The following is a 13020-nucleotide window of genomic DNA, read 5'->3' as shown; positions in this document are numbered from 1 at the left end:
TACTTAACTAAAAGAACTGTATAATGTCTTATAGATACGAATTATGCCTTTTTTTTTTTTTCTGGATTCCATGTTAAATGTTTTAATTAAATGTTATGATCAAATTGTGTTTACTGAAATACATACTGTACAGCTTTGATCAAATTAAAATATAATAATTTTAAACAATATAGAGCCAATAATAATATTTTAACAATAATAATATACATATATTATTTCTGGTAAAAAAAATAAAATAAAAAAAAGAGCTTTACAGTATTAATGACAACATTAAATGAAAACAATCTGATTGCCTGAGGTAAAAGGCTACCATGTCTGAATCACAACATGCTGATATTCAGTACACTTGCTTTTGCGATATTGCTTACAGATAATAATATTAATAATATAACAATTTAATATTATATTATTGTTATTATGAGTATTATTGCGACTACTTTGAATATTACACTTTTAAAGAGTAGTAATATTTTTTTTGTCGTAATATTTTCAATTTCACACGTCCGGATGAATAGAGCTCTTATTTCAGCAGGACTTTTATTTTGAAAGACCTTTAAAGTTCTTCCTGTTTGTGAAGGGTTCCCGCGATTCGCGGGCTGAAATCTCCGAGCTGCAATGATGAAAACAGTCATTTGAGAGTTCACAGCCGATTATACACTAAACACACTGCTCTGCGGCTCTGCAGATGGATACTATTGGACACACTGCATGAAAATCAAGCATTAATAGTGTGTTGCGATTGTATGTGTATCTGCTTGTGTGTGTGTGAAGGAGATGACAGAGCAGGACGGAGCCTCTCATTCGTTCTGTGGCGCGCATGTGACTGTATATTATTTCATTAAATGACATCCTTCTGCTGTTTAATGATCACACTTGGCCATATCGAGACTTTTTTATTATTATTTTCAAATGTCTTTGATTTCATCTCAAAACTCTCACATTACATTATATTTTGCTAATGGTAGCATACTTTAATATGGTACCGAAATTGGCAACAAGATGATATCATACCGTTTTAAATTTTTTGGTATTGAGATATTTCATTAGTACTGGTATACCACGCAAGCCTAATCTCATTTTAAAGAGTTTAAGTTTATTCACGAAACTCAACATGGTGCAAGCTGATCCTGTAGGTCCTTTGGACATGTAATTTGTTAAGACAATCATCACGCATAGTGTAAGCTGATAGGTCCTTTGACATGCAATCTGTTAATCAATCAACCTGAGTTCTCTCTTTGTCAAACATTTAAGTTGCTCAGTTGTCTGCAGATAATCAGACTATGAGAGTTTTAACTGAAACCCTCCTCCTCCCCAACACCACTAGTCTAGATTTGCTTCAACTGGATTTTATGTATGTCTAATTGTGTAGCAACAGCATGTCTCACATACTCAACACAATGTGTCTGTGTGTGTTCTAGCAGTAGCAAGTCTTTGTACCTGCTCTGCAGTAGCAGCGTAGCAGATTAAGTCAGCCAAGACCTAAATCTAGCAACTTGTCATATCCATATTAACACCCTGTATCTATTCCAAGGGTTGCCATGACTAACGTAACACGCCAAAAAATAAATAAATAAAAATACCTAAAATGTATTATCAAGAATACAAAAAAAATTTCTGCTTTTGAAACAGTGAAACTCAATAAGGGTAATTCTTACTGAGTACATTTTCATGTTCTTATTATATACTTTATGTATTAATATACTAGATAAAGTATAAGTTTTATCTGCTCTGTTTTGAGCAGATGCCATTTTTTGCCTAAAATGAAAAACTGGTAATTTATTAAGAAATATTCCAGGGGTTTCTTAATTTCAATTGGAAATTAATTTAGAAGTTCTCTGTATCACTTTCCATCCAGTTTGTCTTTTGTAAAAACCCTTACACTAACAGAAAAGCCAGGTCCTTAAAGACATCATCCTTCAGAAAGTGACATCATTCTTGGTGGGATAAAAACTGCTTAAACACCAAAGTATTCTGAATGGATTTGATTTATTCCATTATATTTTGTGGTATTAGTTGATGTCTCATTCTAAAACATCCCATTCTGTTTAATAAAGTACTATAACAAATAAATTAAAATCAGTAGGATAACATCTCAAAATTAACTTCAAGTTAACACTCTCATGTAAGTTGTCAATCCTTCACTTAGCAATGGCAACATTTTGCTCTTTATTTCGATTTTGTTAAGCATCCTGTTCATTTTATTGCCACTGCGTAAATAATCAAGCTTTAATGAATAAAGTGTGGGTTCCTGAGCATGACCAAAGCATATTTCTGAAAATCAGGTATACTCTTTTATAGTAATACTTATTTAAATTACAACACAGCCATATTATTATTATTATTATTATTATTATTATTATTATTATTATTATTATTATTTTACCAAATTTAAGAGTTCATGATAGGATTGACCCTTAAAGATATGAGTAGATTCTTGTCAGAAGCACTAAAATACTGTATGTGCAATAGCTTTTCTATGTGGGGAAAACAGTGAAAATGTGTATTTAAAAAAGTTCTGAAAGTCCATCAGTCAGCAGGCAACAATTTATTCAAAAGGGACATGTGGGTGTAAAAATTACTCTGACAATAAGAAAAAGATTCAGTCATTGTGCAGACTCACATGAGCTGTGTTGTACAGTGGCATCATTAAATCTATTTTTGTGTTTGTCTTCTTGACCAGTATCTTTTTCTCTCTCCTCTTTCATTAGCCATCTTCAAATGAGTAATATAATAGTTGACATGCTAGAGCAATCCGAGGAAGTGCAGGCATTTCCATTATTAATGCAGCCTTGTAATTATTTAATGAGACACATTTAATTGTTCTACAATGAACAGGAACATGTCATTTATAGTTAAAATGTTCCTCTAAATGTTAAATCAGGTTATATGGGTTGCATAATGATAGTTGCCTGTGCACTTTCTCATTAAACCAGTCGAGTTCAATCGAACTCTAATAACCCAGCTTTGCTGATATCAAGGGTATAATTACCAAGCAGTGACTTCACTATATTACATGACAACACTATCTGCTTTCCATATAACACAAACATAACTTCATATTCATACGCTGGCATCAAAAGTACTTAGGGAGTTAAACCACAATTAAAAATGTATGAATGCCATTGCATTATATAACAAAACATCAAACCAATGGCATTTATTTTAAAGATATCACAAACACACTTTTAAAGCAACTTTAAAAGGCGACAGTAGGTCGAAGGTTTTTCAGCTGATATCGATCTGTGCTTACCGAACTTTGAACCACTGCCCCCAGTGGCCGAAGCTGAAAGTGTTGTTGAACATTTGGGCATGTGTGAGCTCCAGTTTTCGGGTGAAATGTCCACAGGGTGGTACCAAAAGTAAGTTGTTTTTAGTTGCAAATAATATAATGACCAAACATAACATCTAACCTAAACCCTAACCCTAACTCCAAACCAAACCTTCAGTGGAGTAAAAATTTAATGTGAGAGGGAAAATGCAACCTCCAAATCGGGCTCGTCATGGATTATGCAAACTTAATAACTGCCTGTTTTTCACAGGATCAGAACCCATGTCTCTGAGTCTGCTTGTGTAACATATTATCAGTAGCGCTACTGGAAAACACATTTTAACAGACACAATACTGTTTAATGGAGTATGAGTAACATAAAATTCGGTAATATGGCGATTTTCTGTGTGGTCATGTTAGAAAGTGAGGGGAAGTGACTTCATACATATTTACAACTCTTCGCTTGGTAAATCTTTTTGGTACTGAGAAAAGCTCTAGCATTATTTGTAATTTGCAGATGCCACTTGTTTTGACAGTTTATCTAATGCAATGACTTTCAGAAATGTAAGTGTCTAAAAACATTTTGAGGCCACTGTATATAATTTTCGATCGTACTTGAATTCGGACAATCATACTATCAGTAGTACTATTATTTTATGTAGAACAGTTGAATTTTGATTAATACCACAGATCATTTCTGCCCTAAATATCCAATAACTATAACAGCAATAAAAGTTTATATATATATATATCTATATAATTTTTTGACACCCTATTTTCTGAACACTGTCAAGATGAAAATGTCTGTAACAGCACAAATTATAGTCTAAGAGACCCGATTTCAGTCATAAATCCATTTTGACAACATGTGTAGTTACTGTGTTTTGCCATTGCAAGGCAGTATTGTTTGGATCTAGTTTTGGACAATATCTTAACTTTAGAGGTTCTTTTTAAAGTTCTGCCCCCTACAGTAGCTGCACAGTATAACCTACTCAAGAACGCATGAGCATCATCATTCCCTGCTGTTCTCCAGTAGGGGTGTTACAGTAAGGACAAACCCTGCACGATGTGAAATGAGGAAAGATGTTAATAATGCCGGTAATGATAAAGGGAAAGAGGAATCAGACTGGCACTGATTTAAACAGCACAGACATCACAGAACACTTCTTAACCCACTCATAACCCTGCATTCTCGAAGCTTTTGTATTCTGGTTGTCTATTAATACAAATGAGCTTCTGGAAGCTAGGGGTGGGCAGTATGACCAGTATATTATATCACTGTATGGGTAATTTTATACAACAGTTAGTTCTGGTCCTCTAATCTGATCGGACAAGCAGCATTCCATTGTAAATAGCGTAAAGCAGTCCTGCCCACTTATAGCTGCGCAAATATATCTACTTTGGTATAAATAGTATAGCAAAATCTCGGACACTTGACACATTTAAGCACAGTATATACCATCATAACGTTCAGCCCTCCTGGAATCTAAAGGAAATTACCTTGGTCATTTGGAGCTTCTATGGGACACTCTGCACAATAGACCTTAGTCAGGGATGAATTTGAAGAAAATTAAAATGAGGCTGTGAGGGACAGAAGTAGAAGTCTGTTCAAAGGGTTGTACTGTTGTATATACTATTTTCCGTCACAACAAATTAAATATGGCATCTACGTTGTACCCTAAGGTCCATAAAGTCAGCTAAATGCAATAGGGCAAAACTGTGAAATTCTGACTGGCAACTGTGTTTAGGACTTCCTATGTCAGACATTGGTAATATATACAGTATATATATATAGTCTAGTGTTTGTATCTGAATGACTTTTATGCTTCAAAATTACACAGTTTCCTAAGCAGGCATAACCCAAGTTTCCTTGGACAAGTAATTACTCTGACATTGAAAAGTACAATCCCAGCCAATCAGAACATATTTGATGTTTAATATACAGCTACAGTGTATGGAGAAGAATTTTGGACCAACAAGATTTCACTGTGGGCGAAGATATCCTGCACGCCGCTGAAGAAATGGAAACCATACGGTTGATAAGATGTCTTGTAGCAGTCACACTTGATTATGAAACAAACTCGGATTTACATGGAAGAAATGAGCTTAGGATGAGTTTTTATAACTGGTACTTAATCATGTTGCACCTGGTTAGGACATAGTGTTAAAAAGTAGATCAATGCTAGCTATGAGGTCTGAATGTTATTTATATTAAAATGTGAATGGTACTTTGTGAATGGTATTTAAATCTTGAAGTTCTGCGTTAAACATGTACAATGGCTTAAAGTTTTTGCATTTTTCTATTTTCTTTCTGCCAACAACATGCCAACCTATTGTCATCAAAACATTTTTTTCTCTGTTTCAACTAATTCTCAGGGCGCAATACGACATAAAATTGCAAATGGGTTTTCTTTGTGTCGCATGGCCATTTTTAATTGTGTTGTGATCCCACAGCAGGGGAATTGAATGCAATGATGGCTCTATAGAGACAGGGCTATTTCTGAAACAAACAGCTTGCAATGAAAGGGTGCCACTGGAAGTCATTTTGGTGTAAAGGGTAAAGTGATTGCAAACCACACTGTCTTTTCTTCCCAAGGGTCCTTCTTTTGTCCATGGTGAGAGAGGGTCTTTTGAAGAATGGCAGCGTGGATCGCTCCAGGGTTGTCAGGAATTTGCGGAGAGTGCTGGATATTACACGCTATGTCTCTCACATGACTGCACACAAACCATGGTTTGAGTGATTGCCCTTTCTTGCCGCCAAGACCTTAATGCATCCTGTCTTTCAATGCCAGCACTGGTGAAAAAGGCTGCCACTTGAACAAACAACCCCGAACCATGTCAATTTGGGTGTCCCTGTATAACTCTAGCACCTCTGAAAGCACTGATCCTTAACACTGTGGGACCCTAAATGAGGATTTTACATCAGAGTTTGTGTGCAATCTAATTTAAGAGTAAAGACCCCTTCACACTTCCTAAAAAAATCGAAGAACAAAAGGGTGTGACGTCATTTAGAACAAAATATGGTCAAAAAGAAGGTGTTTTTTGCGGCGTGCAGAGTTATTAGTATGCTGGTGAAAATGTACCTTCATCTGTATGATCGTTCACATAGAAACATTTTTCAAGACCATGCCATGCGATTTCTTGGTGTTGTTTAATCATTTTACAAAAGGAATCAAATCTACTCAAATACTCTAAAGAGCTCATTCACTCATGTGCCATCTGCATCCAAAAGCCATACACACATCTGCCCAAAGTAAGATATGACTATCATCATTCCTTTTTTTGTTCTTTTTTTTTTTTTTGTATTCTGCCCATTAAAACTATTTTATATACCAATCTTTGCAGTAGTATCAGTGTCATAAGAAATTACAATACCAGAGTGTAATCGGCGTATATTATGTCCATGTATATCATGTTAGCGCCAAATGCAAAAGGCTTACATTACAAATTACACATTATCTACAGCATAAATCATCACTGAGTGGTTAAACAGCTTCTTTTACTGATCTTGTGTGAATTCTAATGAGGCATGAAGTCATTGATAACACATTTTAATGTCACATTAGTTGATCTTTTACATGTAGCCCTGAGCATCCTCATATTTAAATGCTCCTCTAAACGCCTCCCCGGCAGCGTGGCGGGAGTCTGAATGTTCGCAAACAGTGTGCCTTTACTCTGTCATAAGTACATCTTATACACATTCTTGCATCTAATTTGCATAATTTTTAAATTGATGATCAATATAAATATGCCCAGGACAGTCATTGATCATTGCAACACGTCTCGTGCAATAAGTACAACACAAATTTATTTGACTTTGATTGTACAATAATATGGCTCTATTTGTTAACATTAGTAAATGTATTTTCATGAACTAACAATGAATACACTCAGTGACCACTTTATTAGGCACACCTGTACACCTACTTATTCATGCGATTATCTAATCAGCCAATCAAATGGCAGCAATGCAATGCAAAAAATCATGCATATACAGGTCAGGAGCTTCAGTTAACGTTCACATCAACCATCAGAATGGGGGGGGGGATCGTCATGGTTACTTGTGTAACCTCCGTTCCCTGATGGAGGGAACGAGACGTTGTGTCCATGTAGTGACACTAGGGGTCACTCTTGGGAGCCCGAGACACCTCTGGTCTTTAATAAAAGGCCAATGAAAATTGCCGAGTGGTATTTGCATGCCACTCCCCCGGACATACGGGTATAAAAGGAGCTGGTATGCAACCACTCATTCAGGTTTTATGCTGAGGAGCCGAGACAAGGTCCGGCCATTTCAGCAGGTAGTTCAGCATTGTGGCAGGAGGGACACAACGTCTCTTCCCTCCATCAGGGAATGGAGGTTACACAAGTAACCATGACGTTCCCTATCTGTCACTCACTCGACGTTGTGTCGATGTAGTGACACTAGGGGTCCCTATACGAAACGCCACAACTGGCTGAACTGTTACGTGAATTGGCGGTGTGTGACGGGCAGACCACTGTGTGCCTCGTAGCCAGCACACCAGGTCGACACGTAACCTCCCCCAACATAGTTATGAGTGTTGAATGGCCCTTTGGGGACAAGTCGACTACCCAAAAGATAGAGACAGGCTAACCCAGTCGTGGCCTCTTTTCCCCTTCTTTTTTTCCACTCCCTAAAAAAGAAGGGGGATTATCCGACTGGGCCGCCAGGTCTAGTCGGGGGGTGTCCCTCCCAAGGGGAGGACACCGCAGAGACCACACCTCGCCCAAAGAGAGGGGGGATATTTAAGTGGAAAAATACATCACAATATGTCACAACGGGGAGGAGTTACTACAAACATGGAGACTGGGGCAGTGGGGCTCTGCCCAAGGAAGACACAGTTTGCCAACAGGGAAATGAATTAGCGGAAGATATACATCGCATGGGGTTTGCCTTACAGGGAACCGCCGCATGCGGAACACCTACCCCAGAACAGGACTCTTAGTTAGTACATGTACTGGGCCGGCAGTGAGTCTCTCCGAAAACTTGACTGCCACAGGGCTCGGAGGAAGTCAACCAGGGAACATAGTTTGTGAACACTACTGGGAATTAATGGCACACGTCTTCAGCTCAAAAGAGGTGGAAGGTGCTATGTGCAAGTGATACACCCGGCCGGCTATCCCGGGCTTATCTGCTTGTATTGCGTGCCACTACCTGGGACGAAACCGGTTCCACCCGGAGGTTGTAGAACCTTGTAAAGGTGTTGGGTGTTGCCCAGCCTGCTGCTCTACAAATGTCTGTTAGAGAGGCACTGGGCCAGGGCCCAGGAGGCCACTACACCCCTGGTAGAATAGGCTCGTAGCCCTACCGGGCATGTCCTGGGCGTGATATGCCATAGCTATGGCATCAATGACCCAGTGGGCGATCCTCTGCTTGGAGACAGCGCTTCCTTTCCGCTTTGCACCAAAGCAGACAAAGAGCTGCTCAGAGATCCTAAAGCTCTGCGTGCGATCCAAATAGATGTGTAAAGCACGCACCGGACACAGCAACGACAGGGCTGGGTCTGCCTCCTCCTGGGGCAGCGCTTGCAGGTTCACCACCTGGTCCCTAAAAGGGGTCGTGGGAACCTTGGGCACATAGCCCGGTCGGGGTCTCAGGATCACGTGAGAGTAGCCCGAACCGAACTCCAGGCACGTTTCGCTGACAGAGAACGCTTGCAGGTCTCCTACCCTCTTGATGGAAGTGAGCGCAGTCAGGAGGGCAGCCTTCAAGGAGAGTGCCTTAAGCTCAGCTGACTGCAAAGGCTCAAAGGGGGCTCTCTGTAGACCCTGAAGAACTACAGAGAGGTCCCATGAGGGAATGAGGCATGGTCTGGAGGGATTCAGCCTCCTGGTGCCTCTCAGGAACCTGATGATCAGGTCGTGCTTCCCTAAGGACTTACCGTCGACTGTGTCGTGGTGTGCTGCTATGGCGGCAACGTACACCTTCAAGGTGGAAGGGGACAGCCTCCCTTCCAATCTCTCCTGCAGGAAGGAAAGCACTGATCTGACTGCACATCTCTGGGGGTCTTCCCGTTGGGAAGAACACCACTTAGTGAACAGACGGCACTTAAAGGCATACAGGCACCTCGTAGAGGGAGCCTGAGTGATCGTGTCTACCACCGCGGGTGGTAGACCGCTTGGGTCTTCCGCATCTCATCCAGGGGCCAGACATGGAGATTCCAGAGGTCTGGTCGCAGGTGCCAGATGGTGCCCCATCCCTGAGAAAGAAGGTCCTTCCTCAGGGGAATTTGCAGGGGGGGGGGGCTGTCGCGAGGAGTGTGAGGTCCGAGAACCATATCTGGGTGGGCCAGTAGGGTGCTACCAGCACAACCTGCTCCTCGTCCTCCCTGACCTTGCACAGGGTCTGTGCAAGTAGGCTCACTGGGGGAAACGCATATTTGTGCAGGCCAGGGGGCCAGCTGTGTGCCAGCGCATCTATGCCAAGGGGGGCCTCGGTCAGGGCGTACCAGAGTGGGCAGTGGGAGGATTCTTGGGAGGTGAACAAGTTCACCTGTGCCTGTCCAAATCGACTCCAAATCAGCTGGACCACCTGAGGGTGGAGTCTCCACTCTCCCCTGAGGGTAACCTGCCGTGACAGCGCATCCACTGAAGTGTTGAGGTTGCCCGGGATGTGAGTGGCTCGCAGCAACTTGAAGTGCTGCTGACTCCAGAGGAGGAGATGGCGGGCAAGTTGTGACATACAACGAGAGCGGTTGACATATGCTACCGTTGCCGTGTTGTCTGTCCGAAATAACACATGCTTGCCCTGGATCAATGGCTGAAACCTCTGCAGGGCGAGCAGAATTGTCAACAACTCAAGGCAGTTGATGTGCCAATGCAGTCGCAGGCCCATCCACAGGCCGGCGGCTGCGTGCCCATTGCAAACAGCGCCCCAGCCCATTTTGGAGGCATCTGTCATGACCACGGCATGCCTGGAGACCAGTTCTAGGGGAACACCTGCCAGTAGAAATGAGAGGTCGGTCCAAGGGCTGAAAAGACGGTGACAGACTGGCACGATGACCACGCGATGTGTCCCGTGGCGCCATGCCCATCTTGGGACTTGAGTCTGAAGCTAGTGCTGAAGCAGTCTCATATGCATCAACCCGAGCAGGGTGGCTACCGCTGAGGATGCCATATGCCCCAGGAGCCTCAGAAAAAGTTTCAGTGGAACCGCTGTTTTCTGTTTTCAAAGACCAAAGGTGTCTCGGGCTCCCAAGAGTGACCCCTAGTGTCACTACATCGACACAACGTCGAGTGAGTGACAGATAGGGCATGATTTTTGGTGCCAGATAGGCTGGTTTGAGTATTTCTGTAACTAATGATCTCCTAGGATTTTCAAGCACAACAGTCTGTAGAATTTACTCTGAATGGTGCCAAAAACAAAACACATCCAGTGAGCGGCAGTTCTGCGAACAGAAATGCCTTGTTGATGAGAGAGGTCAACAGAGAATGGCCAGAATGGCATAATAAACACCGGAACAAATTTAGTGAACGGAGAATGAAGGCTTCACCAGCTAACGGTGAACCAGGCATGCGAAAGATACGGGCAAGCTGCCATATCTCTTCGCATTGACCGAAAGCGCTCACACACTTTCATCTGAACCAGTTTCAAAAGCAAAACCGTATAAAAGAGACTTAGCTTGTGCGCGAGAATGACCTGACGTTCAGCAAGTTGCACTTGTTGAGACTGAACAGAAGCCAGAGAAAATAATAGTTTTGAGATTTTCATCAGGAAATTCAGTATGTTTTATATTTATATGTATAGTATTTAAAAATGTACTGGAAATGTACAAAGTTTCTCATTCCAATAAAATTAGCTATGAATTGAATCTGTATTGTAATGTAATATATACATTATATATATATATATATATATATATATATATATATATATATATATATATATATATATACACTGTATATTAGTTCATAATGCATCAAAGGTGTCATGACATGCCTTTTTTTATTATTTTACAGTTTTTCCCAGTCGCTATGGCTCAATTCTCGAATGAGAATATTTTTTTTTCAAAACATTAAGTTCAAATCTCTGAACAATTAGATTCTTGTTCATATCAGATTTGAATTTCTTATTAATTTAAGCAAATTTCATGTGTTTTGGCACATGTGTGCAAAAGAGTATGTACAATTGTCTGCAATTTGCACAATAACTAAATGCACATGGCTTGCTGATCAAAACTGATGAGTTGATTCTCAGTGAAATTGTCATATTCTTCACAACTTCTAAACATACTTTCATTGTGTGAGCCATCACGTGCAAAATGATCCATTCAATTATCAAAATCTGTCAGACATACATGTATATTCCATAAATATCTATGACATGGAATGTTTTTTCATTGTTGTGGTTTGTTTTTTGTTTGTTTTTTTTTGTTTGTTTTTTTTTGTTTTTGCATGGATTTTCATTTTGTGGCAATTTTCTGTTCACTATATATGACTTTACATGTAAAATGGACATGCAAATGTGAATTTTCTGTTTACATGTAAAACATTGCTACAAAAATGTATTTACTGTATACATACAAATGTGCATATCCTTTTCTGTGTATTACAGTATTGTGCAGTGTTGACCTTTCCAAGTAAACTTTTACCTACTGTTGAAATCGGTATCTAAAAAGCTCAGTGTAATACTATGGAATATTTTTATTTAATCATTCAGTTAATCCTTTTTTGATAATTGAATTAATATGTATGCAATATGCAATGATCTAAAAATGACAATGTGTAATCAATGTACTATGAATAACTGCATTATGAATGTTATACTCTATGTTAGATATTAAACATTCATTTATTGATTTAATTAACATTTACTCAGTTTAATAATCAAAGTGCAAATCAATGGGAACATGCAGCTTAATTTCTCTATGGAGAATTACAGCCTCTCTCTGTATCTGTATCTTTCTGTGAATGACCCTTTCTGTGAATGACCCAGAAAAAATGTGTGTATCGATACTAAAGGGATGATCTAATATTTTAATTAGAACAGAGCCAGGCACTGTCTGGTACATGCCTGTGAGAGGCAGAGGATACATGTGCATTAATTAGTGCTAGAAACGAGATGAAACGAATGTATGTGGGTGTGTACACATTTCCCATCTTACAGGAATGTGTGTAACCAATGACTGTAATAAAGGAAATCATTTAATATACTAATCAAATTAATGCAGAAAGTAATGATTGTTAGTTAATATAAAATATGTAACCATATGAAGTGATTACAGTGTGTTTTATGCATATAAAATGAAATAGTCATGCTTTTGCCACTATTGAAGCAAGCTGGGTCAGGATGACCAGCTAGAAGGGAGACAGTGATGATGAAAATAGGGGGGCATAAGATGATTTTAGTGGATGAAGAGGCCATCACTCAAAGAGATAAGGGGGAACAGAAACTGTATAAAAAATGCATGATTCTGAAGTGTAATTTTAGATGCTCCTTGGAACACCTCGGCTTTGTTATTCTGTAATAAAAATCTATTTTTGGAATCACAACTTTGCACCTCTGAGAAATCTTTGACTCGGCTGTGCTTCGATGGCTGTTTTGGAGAATCTGCCACGAAAATACACAATAGCATTCAGATAGACAAAACTGACATTCTTGTATAGTACAGTAAGTAGTCAGTGTCAACAAAAGAGTAGAACAAAAATGAAATTTGTATATAACAAACATTTCCAGGGTTGACTGCCATTGTGAAAAATCTAAATTTAAACATTTTGACCAGTATGGCTCACAC

Source organism: Myxocyprinus asiaticus, chromosome 37 (assembly GCF_019703515.2).
Source record: "Myxocyprinus asiaticus isolate MX2 ecotype Aquarium Trade chromosome 37, UBuf_Myxa_2, whole genome shotgun sequence".
NCBI classification, from domain to species: Eukaryota; Metazoa; Chordata; class Actinopteri; order Cypriniformes; family Catostomidae; genus Myxocyprinus; species Myxocyprinus asiaticus.
This window is presented reverse-complemented; position numbering follows the sequence as displayed.